Source organism: Vicugna pacos, unplaced genomic scaffold, assembly GCF_048564905.1.
Source record: "Vicugna pacos unplaced genomic scaffold, VicPac4 scaffold_20, whole genome shotgun sequence".
Taxonomy (NCBI): domain Eukaryota; kingdom Metazoa; phylum Chordata; class Mammalia; order Artiodactyla; family Camelidae; genus Vicugna; species Vicugna pacos.
The window spans coordinates 63,671,572-63,692,613 of record NW_027328741.1 but is presented as its reverse complement, the minus strand read 5'-3'; positions in this window follow the sequence as shown (position 1 = coordinate 63,692,613).

Sequence of the window (21,042 nt, the reverse complement as noted above, 5' to 3'; positions counted from 1 at the left end):
CATCTGATTAAGGCTTGAATTTTCATCCCTTTGGCAAATAGCAATCTCTTGCTGAGGTTTTACTGAGGTCAGTGTAAAGGTTCAATCATCTATTCTTTTTTACTGTGGAGTAATTTAAGATCTTTGTTATTAATAATGGTTGATTTTCCAGATAAATGTACAATTCATGATAAATGAACTACATCAGTCATGATGTGTTTGAAAATGTTAAGCATATAGAAATTATTTTCTGGTAGTCTTTATAGAAAATTTGTCTTGCTTAACTTGAATTCCAACTTATTTTCTATCACTGTGTATATTGATATTTTATTAGCAAAATTAAATTTATGATAAAACAAGTTTATTAAATACTAAATTTATCTTTTAAACCTATCAAATATTATGGCATAATTTATAAGCATATTACATTCCTAAATCTTAACCATATTTGTTTAGGAAAATGCAGCAGTTTACATTTAATTGGAACCTAATTCTTACATATTCACTAGGGTCATTATCTCTGCATCTTTCTAAAATACAGCTTCACAAATACTGCATATTTTGGATATGATACTTAATAGTTCAATATTCTTTAGTAATGTTGTACTGTGATGCACTCAGTTAACTTAATAGCATAATTATTACATGGGTGTGTGAAGTAGATAACTATTTAATCTTAAAAATTTAGATTTCTTTTATCTTCCCTGATAGTATATCTTTACTCTAACCTGGCTTTGTGATAGCAAAGTTCTGGTATTAAAGAGGCTGAAGTCTTTGTTTCTCAATTGAGGTTAATTGTTGTCTTAATTTTTTTTTAAATTTATTTTTTTGCCAGTGGACTAGTGGAAGTTAACCAACTAGACTAACTAGCAATTTTGCTGATATTGATGTTAATTAGCAAAGTGCTGATATTTTGGATTTTTAGCTTGTTGTATATAAACTTCATTGAAGATTTGAAATTGTTCTTAGGCAAAAATATTGGGTGCACATTAATTACATTGGAGAGGCAAAATCTTTATACAGTCATCTCTCATTATCTGCTGAGGATTGGTTCTGAGACCCCCTCAGATACCAAGTCCATGGATGCTCATGCCCTTATGTAAAATGGCATAGTATTTGCATATAATCTACGCACATCCTCTCGTATACTTTAAATCATCTCTAGATTACTTTTAGTACCTAATACAATGTAATTATTTGTAAATACAATGTAAATGATATGTGAATAGTTGTCAGTGCATAGCAAATTCAAGTTTTGCTTTTGAGAACTTTCTGGGAAAATTTATATATATATATATATATTTGATATATTGTTTATACCTGTGAATGCAGAAGCAATGGATACGGGGAGCTGACTGTACCAGCTTTTTGTTGATTCTTAATGTAGATGGAATATTTTCAGCATTGTAAGAATCAACTCTGAAGTGATCAGTTATAAATATTAGAAATTAATTTAAAAGCTTGAATTACCTTCTCAAAATCTGTGAGATATTGTATAGTAACTTGGCCCTTCTTTTTCAGTTTTCAACAAATTTAACTTTAGATTTAGATGAAGGATAGAGTTCTCTAAGCTGGCTAATGATATAAGGAGAGAGACTTGTGAAGTGTACAGGAATTCCTACAAGTTCAAAGGACTTTAATGACACAATCTCCTCCAAATAAGAACTTAATCCAGAATGTAGTTGTTTGAGGAACTAAGTAATTTCACTAGGGCAGGTTGTAATAAAATATATTATACTTCAGAATATAAAAGTAATTTTCCTCCATAAGAGTTTCTTTTCTTTAGTTTGCTTCAAGGTATTTGATGTTGATGGTGATGGAGTTCTCTGTAGGGTTGAACTGAGAGACACGTGGTTGCACAGAGGTCTGGAAGGACAACTGCACCGATGATACCCTGGTAAAGTCTGATTGTATACATCTTCTTGCATGTAAACTTCCAACAGGAACATAGAGTGAAGAATTTTTTAAAGAGGTTGAGAAAAAGATTTCTTACTACTTCTAGGTTCTATATTATGCTACTCAAAATATTCATAGCCAAAGATGCAAAATTGGGAAGAGAATTTGCCTTAGAAAATTTAATAAACTGAATGTATTATGTAAAAAAATAAATGAAACCACTGGAAAATTGTCATAAATTTTTAAGGCAAACAAGCAATCTATTTCTGGAATTAAAAAAAAGCAAACTTGACCGAAAAAATATTTTATACTTCAGCTACTGTCTAATAAAAATGATACCTTCTCTTTCCTAACTACTGATTTGGGTTTCTGGTTTTAAAGGAATTACTTGTGGATCTATCCAACATTGTAGAAGACACATAGAATGCACATGACACCACAAAGGTGAGTCTAGCAGAGACTAACTTATTCTTTTCTAAAAATACATTATATTCTGAATTGGTATAATACCTTACATATACATACTTGAATCTCTTCTGCATCATCCCTGCTAAATGCTTATTTGGACCTGTGGTTACAATAACTCCAAGTTGTCCCTAAGGAAAGCCCATTCGACCTTTAAACAACTGCATTAAGTGTTATTTACATAAAAACATTATATTTTATAAGCTAGGCATTTTGTAAAAATTAAGTAGAGACAGCCCTTGCCATCTGTAGTTTATAATCTTTACTTCTTACAGTTTAATACATTATGGTAAGACAAAACTTATATTGAGCAAAAGAAGCCACAGAATAAAAGAACACATTGTACAATTTAATTTATATGAAGTTCTAGAACAGAGACAGAACTAATGTTAATAAGTGTTACAATAGTGATTTTGGAGATGGGTGATTTAACTGAGAAGGACCATAGGATATCTGGGATGATGGAAATTATTTTTCATCTCAATCTGGGTGGTGTATATAGTTTTTAAATTTTTTTTCAATAATATTGGTGAGGATCTGTCCTAAGTTCTTTAATAGCAGCCAGAATAAGTGTATAATAGCAGAAACAAGCATGTACTTTACAAAGAATAAAGCCTTGAATTTTTTTAGTTTCACAACATTTATTAAAGATATTATAATAGGTTTGCCTTAATGTCTATGTATCCCTGTGAAACTGAAGATAATCCATATATGTGAGACACATATGAGTTAATTTGACCCTTTCTATTCAAATGTTGACATGTACCAAGTTGCAGATGGTAGGATGTAGACCATAGTGGCCTTACACAGGCTTAGAAAAATAAGTAACATTTTTTTCAATCACAAATCCAGAAGAAATCATCATAGTCTTATTAACTGACATTCAATAGAAATAAATAATAGAAATGAATTTCTCAGGGCTTGATCTTTGTTTGGCAATTCAGATAACCGTCTTCATTTACTTTTCTGCCCAAAACTAAGGTAGCCATTTCTATTTGGTATATATGAAAACAGAAACACAGGAAAGTTTCTATTAGGAAATACCTTCTGTAGAGATACAATTTCCATCGCCTTTCTTCTGGGTGATTGATAAGTATGGAGGTTATCATTGCTGTCTATTTTTATATACGACCGAGTTTCTTCTTATGGCTGTACTTTTGAACATTAAAAAAAAGATCATTTAGCTGCTCCATCTCCGTGTAATCATAGTAATGAAATGGTAAAAATTTAGAATAGATTTTGTACCTTTCAAACAAACCTGTTACCCATATTCACTGGTGAATAGACGGTGACAATATTACCCATTATTTTGTACCATTATGTTGGTGTTAATATAATTCAATGGAAGTTGCATCATGAAAGCCAATAATTACCATCACAGTGCTTTAAAATCTTTTCTCATAATAAATGGTAATATATATTGAATGAATACATGAATATCATTAATAATAAATATTATTAAATACCATTAAATAATAAATCATTAGATAATAAAATATAATTAAGTAATAAAAGCTAAGAACATTATTATTCATCTAGGATTGTTAAGGTGATTGTTCAAAACATGAAGTAAGAAGCATTTGGTTATATTTTTGCCTGCCAAGAAATATTGTCTACTGTATATAAATGTAATTTTTGGTACACTTTGACACCAAAAAAAAAAAAATACTGCTTTACTCAACTTGTGAACGTAATGTTACATTTTATTTTGAGGAAATGTTAATATAGATACTCATTTATTATATATATTTAGTTCTTTTAAATCTCTTAAGCAGTCTAATAATATTGCCAGATGTTTTAAAGATCTTAGAAAATTGTTAGGTCAAAGGGCATAATCCAAAGAGTTTGGAAAAATGCTTTCAAAGTTAGTAAACAGTCCTTTTTCTCTACCCAGAACCTTTTGTGGGTTCTGTTAGTAAACTTCACCTTGAACCAGAAGATACTGTGAGTTATTTCCCAGGTCTTACTGGAGGAAGATTTTTGGTGATAAATTGCCCACGTTATGACTGACTACTTCAGAGTTTGGTTACTTTTGAACTTATTCTTGCTGGCCTACTTTCAGATGAATACATAGCATCTACCTTAAATCATTAGTTTTCTTTCAGACAAATGACCATTGAAAGTTTAATAAAACAAATTTAATTCAAATAATATAAGAAAATGAAGATTTAAGATATTCTTAAATATTGTTTCTCTTTCAGAATGGCCATCTTAACTCTAGAAGAATATCAGATCTGGAGTGTGAAAAATGTTCTTGCCAATGAGTTTTTGAATCTACTTTTCCAGGTATGTTTAAGGTAAATGACAGAGACCGAGGGCAGTGGTACCAGTAGTTCTACATCTTTTCCATTATGTAGTAGTTAGACAACTAGACTACAAAACCATATATTGTCAAAAGAACTGCTTTAACCTGTACACCACCTGCAGATGGTAAGTTAGAGCGTGCGTGCTTCTCAGAGTCACAATGTGCATGATAGGAAAGTAGAGTATAGCTGATAATGTCTATCTTAATAACTCATGATAGAGCAGATTGTAGACACATAGAAAAGAATTTAAAATGTAAAAGCCATTATAATTTGCTATTTTTCTTTACTTTTTTTTTTAAGACCCTCCCTAACAAGTAAGGCAGTGTGGACAGAGACATAGATCATAAGTTGGCAGCTGTAAATTTTTCACAAAGTATACCATCTTTCCAGTTCGGAGGTTATTTTACATGCAGAGCTGTTTCTTAATTTTCTTTCTTTCTTTCTTTTTTTCTTTTTTGTAATTTAATTCTTTAGAAGGTCCAATAAAGATTGAAGGAGAAAGGAGGAAAGAAAAGCTGTCAGGGGTGAACATGAAATCATAAAACTTGCCAGATTTTAAGTATTTTCCCAGTTAAACTAGTTCTCTTTGCTCCAACTTAAAGAAACAACTTATAGTTTCCCATTTTTCATAGTTCTTCAAAAATATATGTTGATTTAATAGTATTTTACAGGGGGGAGGGGTGTGAGTAGGGACAGACTGGAAGTTCAAGATTTGTAAATACTGACAGGTATATATAGTATAGATAAACAAGCTTATACTGTATAGCACAGGGAAATATATTCAAGAATTTTTAGTAGCTCATGGTGCAAAAATATGAAAACAAATATACGTATATTCATAAAGGACTGAAAAATTGTGCTGTACACGAGAAATTGACACAACATTGTAAATGGACTATAACTCAGTTAAAAAATAGAAGATATAACTGTTAGAACACTATAAAAAAAAGTAGTATTTTAGATTTTTCTTATTTTATTCTCCTTTTCTTATAAAAGCACCCCTATGAAGATCAATAAGGCTTGATATCTTCATATCTATCATGATCCTTCATTGTGAACACAGAGTAACCTGCCTGTGGCACAGCTATGTTAGATTAAATGAAAATTGAACTCTTCCTGACAGCTAATAACTAATGTATATTTAAATCATATGAAATCTGATAAGCCTGTGATGCCCATTTAAATCAATCAGTTGGTCCACTGTCAGTTATCTGCCAGGATCTAAGTTGATATGTCTTTATAAAATATAAATACATATAAAAATAATATAAACCTACTATAAACAGAAATGATTTGCTTAGTAATATGAAAATTGAGCAGCTATTTTTATCTCATTTAAAATGATGCCCTCAATTACTTTAAGTTATCATTATTTATATAGATATTTTGACCACTTAAGTTTGTGTCTGAGTCATCTTGCAGCTCTTACATAGCAAAGCATTTTGAACTTTTATATTGCCTTTCCTATTTTCTCATGCTTATCATGGACTTGCATAGGCACTATTTTTTCTATGACTCTATAAACAGATGTATGCCTGAAATTTTCTTTTGTGTCTCAGGGTTTCTAGCATTATATTACTGACAGATTTTTATTGGTTACCAATCTAATTTTTTTCTTGGTATATATAGTCCTTTCAGTCCTTTCAAAAAAAAAATATATATATATATATATAGTCAGTTTTCAATGTTGTATCAATTTCTGGTGTGCAGCACAATGCTTCAGTCATACATGAACATACATATATTCATTTTCATACTCTTTTTCACCATAAGTTACTACAAAACAGTATTGGATATAGTTCCCTGTGCTATACAGTATGAACTTGTTTATAAATTGGGAGTTTGAGATTTCCAGTTACTAAATATTAACATTACATTTTATGATGCTCACTTTATCCCATATTCAGACATGCTTTTAAAACTTTATTTTCACTTAATATATAAGTAAGCAGACTTACTCTAAATTGTTTTATTTTCTGTCTGTTTCTAAAATAGAATTAGCTAATAAATTCAGTGATAAAAGCTTGAATTATACTTTTATTTTATTTGCCAAGATCCCACTCCTGGCTGACCATTTTGGGTATTTAAGTATAAAGTAAGTAAATGTCAGTAGAATTAGGAAACCATTCCTATGGTAATATTATTTTCAGTCCTTTCAAATAAACTCAGTGCCCAATATTTTGCAGAGGAAGCATTCTAAACATGATCAGGATCTTCTATCTTATACGTTTGTCAGAAAGCATCAAATGTTAAACAGTTTGATAAACAGAATAGTGCACCACACTGACCCCTACCTATATCCATGTTCTAATCCTGAAATCTGTGAATATGTTATTTTACATGGCAAAGGGTATTTTGCAGATGTATCAGGTTAAGGACTCTGAGACAGGGAGATTAGCCTGGATTATCTACATGGGCCTAGTCTAACAACAGGAGTCCTTAAAAATTGAAAATCTTTCCCAGATGTGGTCAGAAAGATATGACTTTGGAAGAAGGATTAGAAAGCTGTAAAGCTGTTAGCTTTGAAGATAGAGGAAGGGTCATGGGTAAAGAAATGTGGGTGAACACTAGAAGCCGGAAAAGACAAGGAAATATATTCTTCCTTTGACTTACAGAAGGGCATACAGCCCTGCTGACATCTTGATTTTTAGCCAAGTGATACCTGTTCCTGACTTGACCTACAGAACCATAAAATAATAAGTTTGTGTTGCTTTAAGCTGCAAAATTTGTGATAATTTGTAACAGCAGTGATAAAAATAAGTATAGGGGAGGTAACCCAAATTTATGGATTGGAGGGCTCAACATTTTAAAGAAGTCAGTTCCCCTTCAACTGATTCAAAGATTTATATGTGCACATCAAAATCCCCAAAACTTAATTGTTGTTACTGTTTTTTTGTAGAACTTGACAAGCTGATTCTAAATACATAGAGAAGCTTGAAGAGCCAACAATAGCCAAGATGATATTAAAGAACAATGTTAAAGAACTTATTATAAAACAATATTAAGTCTATGTGATAACTACCTAAAGCTAGACATATAGACCAATGGAACAGTATTGAATTAAACCCTGTACCATACATGAACAGTAATTTTAGATAGATTATAAATCTAATAAATTTGAAACAAAAAGCAAAGCATCTGGGGGAGGGTAAAGCTCAGGTGGAATGTGTGCTTAGCATGCATAAGGTCTTGGGTTCAACTCCCAGTACCTCCATTAAAATAAATAACCTAATCCCCCACCAAAATAAAGCATCTAGAAAATAGTGTAGGAGATATTTTAATGACTTTGAAGTGGCAAAGAGTTCTTAAACAGGACACAGCACTAAACATAAAAGAAGAGTTTTAAGTTGGACTTCAGTAAAATTAAGAATTATTTTTATCAAGAGATACCATTAAGAAAGTGAAAAGCCACATGGTGGGAAAATATATTTGCTATGTCTATATCCAACAAAAGACTTGTATCTAGGGCATATAGAGAACAAAAACCAGTGGAGAAAAAGGCAAAACCTCAATATTAAAATGTGCAAAGAAATTGAACAGGTGCTTCACACACAAAAAGAAAAATCCAAATAAGCTATGAAAAGTGGCTGAGCTCTTTAGTAATAATAAAAATACGTACTAAAACCACACTTGGAACACCATTAGACATCCACTAGAATAGTTAGTTGTTAAGTGATATGAAGATTGGTGAGGGTAACATGCAATGGGGACTCTTACACATGGCCAGTGGGAATATAAATTCTTACAAATACTTTGAAAGTAGGCTTTTTGAATGAAAGTTATATATGTATATGTTTGTGTGTATATATGTACACACACACACATATACATACATACACACACACACTTCCTGTGTACCCTTCAGAAGCTTCTACATCTGAGCACAAAAGGACATCCAGAAAATTCTCATAATCACTATTTGTTATAGTCCCAAATAGAAAATGACCCAAACACCTGTAAACAATAAATACATAACCATAAGTGGTGGCACATGCATACAAGTTGTATACTTTAAAGCAATAAAAATAAATATACTAGTTTACAGAAAACACTAGTGGATGAATCTTACGTAATGTTGAGTGGAATGTACGGGACTAAAAATTTCAAAGGAAAAAAAACCAATCCATGGTGGCTGAATTTAGGATGGTGAATCCATCAAAGGGGTGCCATAGTATCTGGGAAGAAACCCAAAGTGGAACAGCAATGTTCTGTTTCTTGACTGGATGAAGGTTACATAGATGTGTTTACTTTGTGAAAAATCACTGAGCTGTATACTTAAGATATGTTCACATTTAAGCATGTATATTATATTTGCATTTTTTAAAAAAAGTTTGCTTGCAAAAAAAGATATCCAAAGCCTAAGTATTTATCAGTAGGAGAATGGATAAAACAAATGATAGTATATTCAAACAATTGAATACAATTCAACAATAAAAAAGAATCAACTACTGATACAAGGATGAACCTCAAAAGCCTAATTTATACATTTCATTGTCAGGTAAATTTTAACCCAGAAGGTAAACAAAACTATAAACAAGCATGTGCCCTGGGGTGAGGGGTGCTGAAGCCTTTGTCTCTCAGACCTGTGCCATTACTGGCACATCTCGCAAGAAGAGAGGCAGGGCTCAGCCACAGCTACCATCTCCTCCTGTGCCTAGTGCCCAGGTGGGGGCGGGGCTGAGACCTGAATCTGCACGTGGGGGCCCCACAACCTCTTAGGTAGGACTGAGACTTGTTTATGGCCCGAGGCAGAGAGGATTTTTCTATCCTGACACCTCAGAGAACTTGTGCTGCCAAGGGAAACAAGGAACTCAGATTTGGCACAGAGTGTAGGTGGGGCTGTTCCGTGGTCTTCCCTGAGCCCACCTACAGACCACCTACCCGAGGCAGAGCAGGCAGCTGCACAGAGCAGCGGAGCGACCAGCACCAGGAGAGGGCAGGTGGGCAGCCACCCACCTTCCTGGCAGGAACAAAGCACCTGACCATGGTGCTGGGATGGGGTGTGATCTGCCCACCTACTTCCCCCCAAGCACAGCATCTGACTGTGGCATCAGGAGGGGGAGTGACCTGCCCACCCACTGGATAAGATCTCAGCTCCTGACCTAGTGTTAGGAGGGGGCACAGTCTGCTGGCCAACAGCCACTGAGAGCAGCACAGATGAGGGTGCCAACAGAAGGCCTATGAAACAGCAAGCTCAGTTCATGAAGCAGGGCAAAGACACAAAGACCTCTCGATAAAATCATTAAGGGCACACCATCTCCAGGATAAGTAGGTAACTGCTACTCCTTAAGCCACGGTGCCAGAGAGATATGAGCAATGTGAAGAAGCAGAGAAACCACTCCCAATGAAAAGATCAAGAGAAATCCCCTGAAAGCATGATCAAGGAAATAGACATTGATGGTCTATTAGATCAAGATTTCAAAAAAGAGTGATCAAAGTACTGAAGGAACTTAAAGAAATAGTGTTTAGGTATGTAAAATGTATCAAAAATGAAATAGAAACTATAAAGAAGAACTAGGTAGGATTAGTAAACTCATTGGCTGAGATGAGAGCTGACCTAAAGGCTGTGCAAAGCAGACAAGAAAATACAGAAGAATAAATAAGTGACCTAGAAGACAGGACAACAGAAAGCACCCAATCAGAACAGCTGAGAGAAAAACAAATGAAAAACAAAACAATATACGGGACCTATGGGGTAATATAAACTGTGCCAATGTATGCATAATAGGAGTTCCAGAAGGGGAAAAAGAACAAAGCGGATTGAAAAGGTATGGGAAGGATTCATGACTGAAAACTTCCCAAACCTAAAGAAGGAATCATATCCAAGCACAGGAGGCTCAGATGGTCCCAAGCAGGAAGAACCGAAACAGACCCACACCAAGGCATATCCTAATCAAGATAGCCAGATTCAAGGATAAAGAAATGATCCTAAAGGTAGCAAGAGAAAAACAAAGAGTGAGTTACAAGGGAACACCCTTAAGGTTTTCAGCTGATTTTTCTAAACTATTTACAACAGCTAAGACATGGAAACAGCCTAAAATGTCCATCAACAGATGACTGGATAAAGATGTGGGATATTTATATGATGGGATACTATTCAGCCACAAAAAATGACTACATAACGCCATTTGCAGAGATATGGATGCTCCTGAAGAATGTTATTCTAGGTGGAGCAGAACAGAAAGAGAAAGAGGAATACCATGTGAGATCACTCATGTGTGGAATCTTAAATATATGCAAGATCTTGTGGCAACTCACAGCAAAAAAAAAGTGGCAATGAATATATGTACGTTCATGTATAACTGAAAAATTGTGCTCTACACTGGAATTTGTCATAACATTGTAAAATGACTATTACTCAATAAAAAATGTTTAAAAATAAGTAAAATAAAATATAACCTTTAAAATACTGTATAATGAGAGGTGTGATGTTCTAGTATCTGTTCTAAGAAGTACGTTAGACACACATAAGAATAGCCAATGGTCAGAAAGATCACATGTTATCAGCTACCATCCCATGCAAATTAATGGCATTTAGCAGATATTCATGTATGTGTGTAAATATATAAAATAGGTATTAGTCTATATGTAAATCAAATCAAATATTATATTATAATCTAATGTAAAATCATATCAGCAAAAGCACTGTGCTGACATAAGTGTCTTGGTGTAAACAGATTACAATTTTTTATTGAGTTGTCATAATGGGGTAATATTGTGAACCAAGTGGAAATTGTAAAAAAGAAAGTTATCCAAAAAAAAAAAGTCCTGACTACATGAAAAGATGCACAGTTACTATAAGGCCTCTCCCATTATTTACTATCAGTGTCAGAAAGTCTTGGAATAAGTTAGGAGAATTAAAAACTCTAACAAGACACAAGAATGCACTCTCTGTTAAAGAAAATAAACCAAAAGAATAAAACAAATGAATAGACAATTAAGGTCCTACAGATAAAAATACCAATTTTTATGGGAAATAGCCTTAAAATAAAAAATAAGGAGATTATATTCTAATTTCACCTTTTGAATAAAGATATACAAAATTTAGCTGAATACCTTCGTATTTTGCACTTATGAAGAAAAAAATGTATTTGCAATGAAAAAGCAGCCATTATCCTGCCTTTTGAGTATTCTAAAGTTTTAGGTTTTAATATATTTCATCTTAAATGATCTTAAGCACTATGCAGTGGTTGGTGCTTTAAAAATACCACTGTGTGTGGAACTTCTAAAAGTGCTCCAAAAAATTTATATTTTTGTAATAATTTAGTAATGGCCTGGATATTATTTTTAACAAGACAACTCACCATGGAACACTGCAAGATTTTTTCAATGAGTTTATATTCACACATGTTTAAGATTGTCACTGTATTATGAGAAAATGTCAACCGTGGCAGTATTTTGACTTGAAAATGAGATAAGCTGAGAAGCAAATTTTAAGTGTAAACTAAATGATTGCATTCCTTTAAAGACAAGAAAGTAAAAGCATGATAAACTCTGACTTTGACACACTTAAAATATAAAAATTAACATAATGTGATTTTACACACTTCTCTTTAACTCTCAGTACTTTCTCAGCCCCTTTCCCATTACACCCGCGTCCCCGCTTCTGACCCTTGGTGTACACACCTCCATTCACACGGAGGAAGGGGGGACCCGGGCGGTGAGGATCAGGGGCGCAGACACCCCAGCGGCCCCGATGGACAGGAACACTCACCCGCTCCCAGCGGGCTAGGAGAATAGTCGAAGAGGGCCCGCCAGCGCACACGTCCCTTCCTGCCCTGCTGGCCGGGGCCCGAGCTCGGTCAGGTCCACACACACCCCAGCAGGAAGCGAGCTCAGGCTGTGGGAAACCGGAGTAACTTCAGACAGAGAGCGGGGAGCATCCTCCCGCAGACACGCAGGCAGCGGTGTCCCGGAGCTTCCTTGGCGCCACCCGCTCAGCCCTGAGGAAAGCAAGCTCCGCCCCCAGGGAAGACGCTGGCTGCTGACGCGGACTGCGCATGCTCACCGCCACCTAAGACACGCTGGCTTCGTGCGCCCCCTGCAGGTCCTCGAGGGCGGTGCAGGATACTCGGAACTTACTGTAGAACACATGACCCCTCCCAGCCATGATGCTAAATCACTGGAAATCTCAGTGCCCTGGACTCTTTTTTAATGGCACTGGTGATGCTCTCATCCAGCTATGCCTGCTCTCTTGCCTGGCACATGCCTCAGTCCTTGGAATCCCGCCTGAATCAGATTCTGTTCTGGAGGAAGGACAGGTGCAGAAGAATATCAAAATTCCAGACTTAGAAGATGACCAGGAACCCAAACTCAACTCTGTCAACTCCCTGGGGTCCCCTAAGGAGTGTGGTTTTCTCAGAACCATCTGCCCTGTGTCAGGAGCAGACCAAGCCTCAGGTAGCTTAGAGAGGCTATCATGCAGCACATGCTTTGGATGGTTCTCAGTTCTGACCTGCATGATCTTGAGACCCTTTTGTAACTCCTAACACTCTGTTTTCTCAAACCTATAGTGATATAGATATATATAGATGACGACTGAGTTAATCCTCTTACAATGCTGAGGTGCTATTTTTCCTTGGATAACAGAATATTTTGAAGGGATCAACTGTTTTATCACTTCCCCCTAGTGAAGTATGTTTTTAAAACTAGAAATGTTTCAGGGGCACTCAGGTCCTCCTCTTGCACCAGTTCCTGAGGTGTTGGCAGTTTCTGCTCTGAGCTCCAGATCCTGATCCTGCCGATGGTCTATGGTGATGCCAGTGTGTACATGGTCTTCCTTTTGCACCGGTATGGAAAGGAGACAGCCCTTCCCCTACATGAGGCTGCAACATGCTGACACTCAAAGCAGGCACAATGAAGAACCAGCTAGAGTCCCCGGTACCAGCTGTCCCAGGTAGAAACATCACCTTCACCACAGTGTTCCTGTGCTCCTATCAGGCCTTCACTACTCCCAGCAGGCCATGCATGAGCAGTGTGACAGGTGACTGTCTGTCCCAGCATGGCATGGTGGTGATGATCCCACCTTATCTGTTTGTTTTTGGAATGTCCCCACACCTCTCTGAGCTTCACTTTGCTCTTCTCACAGGCAGAGTTGTACAGGCATGAACCTCACAGGGTTATGGTAGGTAGTCACGGTAGCTGCTCACCCAGTGACATTCTCTGCCGAGAGGGCTGCTGGGAGTGCTGTGTGTCTTCACACTTGTCCTTCACTCTCCCCAATGAAAACACTCTTGGCCTTATACTTCCCTGGCCTGCGGCCTTTCTGTGCTTGCAAATGAACATGGAAACAATCTGCAAAGAAGTTTTGAGGTTCTGTCCATCTGGTCCAGGAAATGCTGACTTTGCTAGATGTGCTGTTGGGTGGGCTCTCATGGGAGGCTCTCATGGGCAGGACTTCCCTTTGCAATAAGCTGCCCCACCCAGGCCTTTCCATGATCCAGACTCCTGGGACCAGGGTGCAAATCCCCAGCTCCCCACTTGTCAACCATGTGACCTGGACAACTTTCTCAAACCCAAGCTTTGTCCACCCAAGGTCAGCAGAGATGGGGGATAACAGGATGTCCCGCACAGAGTGTCTGTGCAGATTAAGTGAGGTAGAACAGACAGAACAGTGGTGGGGCCTGGCCCATTGGTTGGCAGAAGGGAGCTCACCATGTGCAGCAAGTTCCACGGGTCACCCAGCAATCTGCCCAGAGGCTTAGCCACTCCATCGCTATCATGCATCTGAAGTCCACTTAACCACAAGGGAGAGAAACAAACACATATTCTGAGTGTAGCTGCCACAGGGAAAATTGCATCTGAGCGGGGAGTAATACCAGAGGGTGATCAGGATGGCAGAAGATGCCCCCTGGGTTTGAGCAGACTGGAGCTGCCCTCCAGAGCCTGGGGTTAGTGAGGATGGGCTTGTAGAAATGCCCCTCTCCTTTACCCATCAATGCTGGGTCCTGCGGGTACTGAGTCCCACAATCGGTGTGCTGCTAGTGCCCTCAGCACAGAGAAAAACCCAGGGGTTCCCACAAGGCTTCGGCCACGTCCTCTGCTTCCTGAACTCCCACTCTGGTGACCCCACCTGGGATGCAGAGATGAGGTGAGGCAGGGACCTGTGCTGTCAACATCACTGCTCTACCCTGGGAATCTGGCACACAGTAGGTGCTTGGTAAGTCATTGTTGAATGAACAGCAATACTGGGCCAAGTTTCTGTGGGTGTCTGTGCCCCCAGATCAGGGACCCCTCAGGGCCCACCTCACAAGTGACATGAAAATAATGATCCCACCAGGAGCAATAACAGTTCCGCAGAATAAATGGGCTTTTCCAAGCACTCTCCACCTGTTGCAAAGGCCTCCCAGCAGGGAAGTGGGCTGTCAGGGGCAGCACTGCACTCTCCACTGTAACAAGGAGAAAGCCAAGGGCCACAGAGAGGAGTGCCTTTCCAGTGTCACTGCTCACTTTCCCACCTTTTGGGAGACCAGGAGGCTTTTCTACTACATTCTGGCTCTGAAGCCCCAATACTGTGTGGACATGCCTCCCTCCCTGGAGCAAGGAACCACTAAGTGACCTGTCACTTGTCACCAAGCAGACAGGCTCATTCCAGCTCATTGTGCCACCAGCAGGTTGTGCTAGAAGCAGGATCCTCTGGGAGACATCACACTCTCCCAAGCTGGAAACACGTGAACAGCTCACAGGTTTCCTGGAGAGGATGGTCACATGGCCTTGATCTGGCCGATCAGCATTTTCCATCCTCCCTGGCCACTGTGATTGGCTCAGGGCTGGGCACCAGCCCAATCAGGCTCCACGGAGGTCAGGCCTAGTTGCTGGAATCCTGGGAGCAGAGAAGTTCTATTTCAGTTGGGAGTTGAGGGGTGGTGATGTCAGACTGTGGCAGTTGGTGACTATCTTGCTTTCATAAAGGCAGAGCCATGTGAAGATGTCACCAGTGGCAGAGCCCAGAGGTGGGGAAGGATGACTTCTGTTGTTGTCACTGAGCACCAGGTACAGACCTGCCTGAAGCTATCTCCCTTTGGACGTCTCAGTTAGGTAAGTCATTCTCTCCTGCCCTGTTTGCTTCTTTAAGCCACTTTGGTTTTCTGTCACTGGTTTTAAGAAAAAGTTTGACTATTCCTTCAAGCTGGCTAAATGGAGACCCTGGAACTACAACAGTGAGGTGACAGGCAACAATGTGGCTAATAGACCCCAGAGGCCTCTGTTCAAACAGGGGATTGTAAATGACAAGGGAGAGTACACATGGCCTCAGTGAACAGATTTGCTACTGGTAGCTCCCAGTTCCTGGATATTAGAGTGCATGCACTCAGCCAAGACTCAGCTCTGCTGTCACACCTGCTAACCCACACCTCTCCTCTCCCACCTGCCGGGCCTAGGGGGGCTGGACACCCCCGGGCACCTGAAACAGCCCAGGGCTTTGTGTTGTAATTTACACAGGCTGCCCCCAGTTCTGAGGGTGAGGGTGACTGGGTTCCAGTTTACAGAGAAAACAGACTAGACGGTCTCACTGGTGAGATGTGGGGGTGGGACCCCAATCTACCATCTGACCTATGACTTCAGAGTGGACAGCCTCCCCACCCTCAGCCAGGATGCTTGCTAACCCTAGGGGCTCAGGAGTCCTGCTCCCTCCAGCACCCCTCCTGGAGGTGAGAGTGGGGGGCTCTTCTCTATACAACATTCACCCCTGCAGGGGCACACGTGTGACCTCACAGTCTGTCATCCCTTTCTTATGACCTGGACCTCCTTGATGTGTGAGCACTGCAGATCATGGGTGCACACGTGGGCATGTGCACCATGACTGAGAGGACAGCACTCCAATTTAAGCCCCCTCCATGCTCAGATGATTACATCCTGGAATTGAGGGGTTCCCAGGGGTCAGGTGGCCAATTCTGGCCTTAGGGGAAAATTCTTATCACCCAGGGGGCTAATTTTTAAATTAAATTACACATTTAAAATTCAATAGTCAAGCCCCTTTCTAGGCAGCCTTGTAGCCTCTCAGCTTTTACCCCTCGCTGTGACCATGTTCTTAGCTTCAAATTGAGTGCCATTATGGACATGAACATGTTCCTGTCATGTGTCACCTTCACAGTAATCGGCCACCCCAAACTCCCCTCCCTTCCCCTTGTCGATATCCCCACACAGGGAGTAGGGCCCTTTTGATGCAGTTGTGCAAATGTGTGAGCTAAGGGTTTAGAATGTCCAGGCTAGGAGGGGTCTGCCCCACATGGCAGGGCAGGTGGGCTGGCAGGGGGTGATGGTTCACTTGTAAAACCTCAGCTGGTTTCAGGCAGTGACAACAGACTGGCAGCCAAGGGCTCAGCTGGTGCAGAGTAAGCGGATTAAATGTGTTCACCCAGACGCCTTGGGGGTGGCAGCCCTGGAGTACGACTACAAGTGAGGAAGGTGGAGGGTCCCCAGTGCCTGGACCTCCACCTTCTAAAAATCAGGACTGAGATGTGGCTCTGAAGTCAGAACACTGGAGTTCAAAGCTTCCCCCACCACTTTGTCAATAATTCAAAGCAAATGAGCCTCAGTTTTCTCATGTGTAAAATGAGAACTTTGAAGCCTCTCCCTCTGAGGGTGTGGAGGGAAGTAAATGCGGTGACAGCAGAGCACAGGAGCTGTCTGGGCTGAGCCTGCATACAGGCAGGCCGTTGTTGCTGCCATGACCACTGTCTTCCAGGGCAGGGTCTGCACTCTCTCCCTGTGAAGGTCCAGACAGTAAACATTCTAGGCTTTGAGGGACCTACAGTCCCTGTCACAACTACCACCCTCTGCTGTTGGAGGGCAAAGACAGCTCCTGCAGTAGGTAGTCCAGTCTCGCACCCCCGCTTCCTGACATAAGTATTCCTGAGATACAGTTTTCACATAACTTTGTTGGCTTTAGGTGTGCAGCATAATGACTTTTTACATGTGCATATTGTGAAATGATCAGTGCATTAAGTTTACCTGACATCTGTCATCACCCATAGTCACACACTATTTTCCTTGTGATGAGAAATTTTAAGAGGTACTCTCTTAACTATCAAATGCACAATGCAGTGCTGTTAACTACAGTCACCTTGCAGTACATTATGTCCCCAGGACTTGTTTATCTTCTAACTGGAAGTTTGTACATTTTGATTATCTTTCCGAATTTCAATCATCCCCTGACTCACCTCTGGCAACCACCAACCTGATATCTGTTTCTATGTGTTTCGGTTTATTTTGTAGATTCCACATATAAATGAGATCATAGGTATTTGTCTTTCTGTCTTATTTATTTCACTTAGCATAATACCCTGAAGGTCCTCCCAAGTTGTCACAAATGGCAGGATTTCACTTTTATAATGTCTGAATAAGATTCCATTTTATATACATATATATGCATCACGTTTTCTGTACCCATTCATCTGCTGATGGACACTTAGGTTGTTTACATGTCTTGGTTATTGTAAATAATGATACAGTGAACATGAGGGTGCAGTTGTCTCATTGACATAGTGATTTCATTTCCTTTGGATATATTCCCTGCAGTGGACTTGCTGGATCATATGGAAGTTCTAATTTTAAATTTTGGGGGAGCCTTCATACTCTTTTCCCGAGTGATGGCACCAATTTACATTCCCACCAACATTGCACAAGTTTCCCTTTTCTTCACACCACCACCATCACATGTTGTCTCTTATATTTTGATGACACCCACCCTGAAAGGTGAGAGGGGGTATCTCATCTCATTGTGGTTTTGATTTGCATTTCCCTGATGGTGAGTGATGTTGAGCACCTTTTCATGTACCTGTTAGACATCTGTGTGCCTTCTTTGGAAAAATGTCTATTCAGTTCCTCTGCCCACTTTTTAAATCACATTGCTTTTTTTTTTTGCTGTTGAATTGTAAGAGTTCTTTATATGTTTTGAGTGTTAACCCCTTATCAGATATATAGTCTGAAAGTACTTTCTCCCCTTCTGTCTGTTACCCTACCCTCTGCTTTCTGGATGACAGGGGTCCAGGCACTTGGGAATCTCTGCTTCTCACGTGTTTCCAATGTTGGTTGGGTGAGGGCTGTGTTCTGATAAAAGTGTGCACAACCGTGGGTCACTACCCCTTATTTTAGAAGGTGGGCTCTGAAGAGTGCAGTGTGGGCAGGGATGTTTCCCTGAAGTCATCATTTGGATGGTCATGTGCTCTGGAACTCACATCAACTAGCCCGGATGTGATGGGGCAATTTGCAAAGGGAGGACCTTGCAGCTAAGACACAGACCAGGTGCTCTTGTGTCTTGTTGGAAGGACCTGGAAACAAAGTTGTGTGGAACAGGGAATCCTCCAGGTCACAAGGCTCAGTTCAGACTTCTGGGATGCAGAGACCTGCTCTGAGCCACTGTCACTGAGGAGCAAAGGGCCTCAGGCAGGAGGGAGGAGTTGCTGGATTTCACTTGCCCTGTGTGTCAAGTTTCAGCTCTGGTGATGTGTGGAACATGGGCTTAGCTTTGGGAATGTAAGAGGAGAGGTTCCTGGGGAAGGGCTGGCTTTTTCCTTTGATTGAGGTCCTACTGTGTGCCAAGCACAGCAGTCCTCTGAGTCAGGGCTGGAAAGCCAGGCACAGAGAGGTCAGGGAGTTTCCAGGTCACACAACATTAGGCGCATCATTAGGGTCTGATGCAGACCTGACGCCCAGCCCACATTCTCTCTCCTTTCCCAGGACCATCATGATCCCACATGTCAGAATCACCCAGAGAGGCCCAGGTATGGGCACTGGGACCTTTCCTGCCTAACATGCAAGGAGCCTTAAGAGGGACGGCAAGGCACTTCCTGAGTCCATGATGCCCAGAGGCTGCTCTTAGCAAGAGGCTCAGCACACACTCTTGGATGAATCCTAGCTCTGTCCTGAGTCACTCTGTCCTCCCTGCCTCAGTTCTTCTGCCCACATGGGGCTGGAAACAGCAGCCACTTCACAAGGGTCTAAGGAACCTCCAGGATCCTGGAAGCAGCACCCTCACACAGGGAGCACGGTCTCCTTAACTTTTCCTCACCTCTTTGCTGGATGTAGAGTCCCAGCGGGGCCCTGGCTTGTCCCAATTCTCACCCCAGATCAGGGTCCAGCAGGGGGTGGTGTCCAGGCTGGACTCTGTCCTCTGCCCCTTTTGGGGACCCTCATTCATCGCACCTTGGCTGCCTAGACACTGTCTTCCAGGGGCCACTCTGTGCCTCCCACACCTACCTAGCATCCACCCACCCTGGGTTACTCCAGCGCCCTCTGGCCCTTGGACACACACCTACTCCGTGTTGAGTGGAAATGAGGTGACCGACATGCTGGGCCTCCTGGACAGTCTGGAGGAGCCCGATATCCCCAACCTGCCCACCACCCCAAGAGCCCAAGATGGGGAGAGAGTGTGCCTCCATTCATACTCTGATTTGCTCAGATTCTCAGCACCTACTTTGCTGGGTGGATATGGGGACAGAGGTATGATATAAAAGCAGGAGACCTGGACAGCAGACCATGAGAAGGGGGCTAGCCCAGGCTGGTCTCATAACCCCCTTAGCTTTGGCTTTATCATCTTTAAAGTGGGACAGACTCTTGTGAGGTGAGCAGGATCCTGACCCATAGCCAAGCACTGTCCTACACGCCTTAGAGAAGCTCACTGACTCCTCACGAAAATCTGTGGGGCAGGGACAGGCATTATCACCCATTTCTGCAGAAGTAACTGAGGCAGATAGAGAACAGCTGAGGTGACCACCCCAGATTACAGAGCCCAGGTCATCTGGTTCCAGTGTCCAGGCTCATGGTCAGTGCCCACTCTGGGTTTTCCTCCTCCCTTCATCCTCCACTGGGACCCATGGCCGCAGCCTCATCTCAGTGTGATTGTTCATGGGGAGCAGGATGGGTGCACTGAGGGCCCGTTTCTCTGAGGACTGCTTTCCCAGAAGGCTCAAGGGGTTGACTGTATTCACTACTGGACACCCAGGCCTGGGTCCAGACCAGCCACACTGCAAAGCCTGAATCAATGATTGTTGAGTGAATACCTGAACCTCTGCCTATACCTGCATGTTGCCCCCATTTCCTCATCTCCACAGCTGGCTACCCGGCCAAAACCTCGTGTAATCAGGCCTGGGCCAGGGACAATCAAGGGGACCAGAGCTGCTCAGCTGGTGACAGGAAGCCTCAGGGGCCCTGTGGCTGTCCCAAGCATCTCCTGGGGCAATTCACAGAGAAGCCCAGCCAGCTTCCAGGAACAGCAATCAGGTCCCAATCCCAGTGGTATAGGGTAGGTCTTGAGGGGTGTTTCCTGAGACTGACTTTGTGTATGAAGGGGGCCTGGGGGTCAGGCTGCTTTCAACGTCCATTCCAGGCCCACACCCCTACTGGCAGCATGGAGCTAGTCATAAAGGACACAGGCCATGGGGCCAAGGCTATAGCA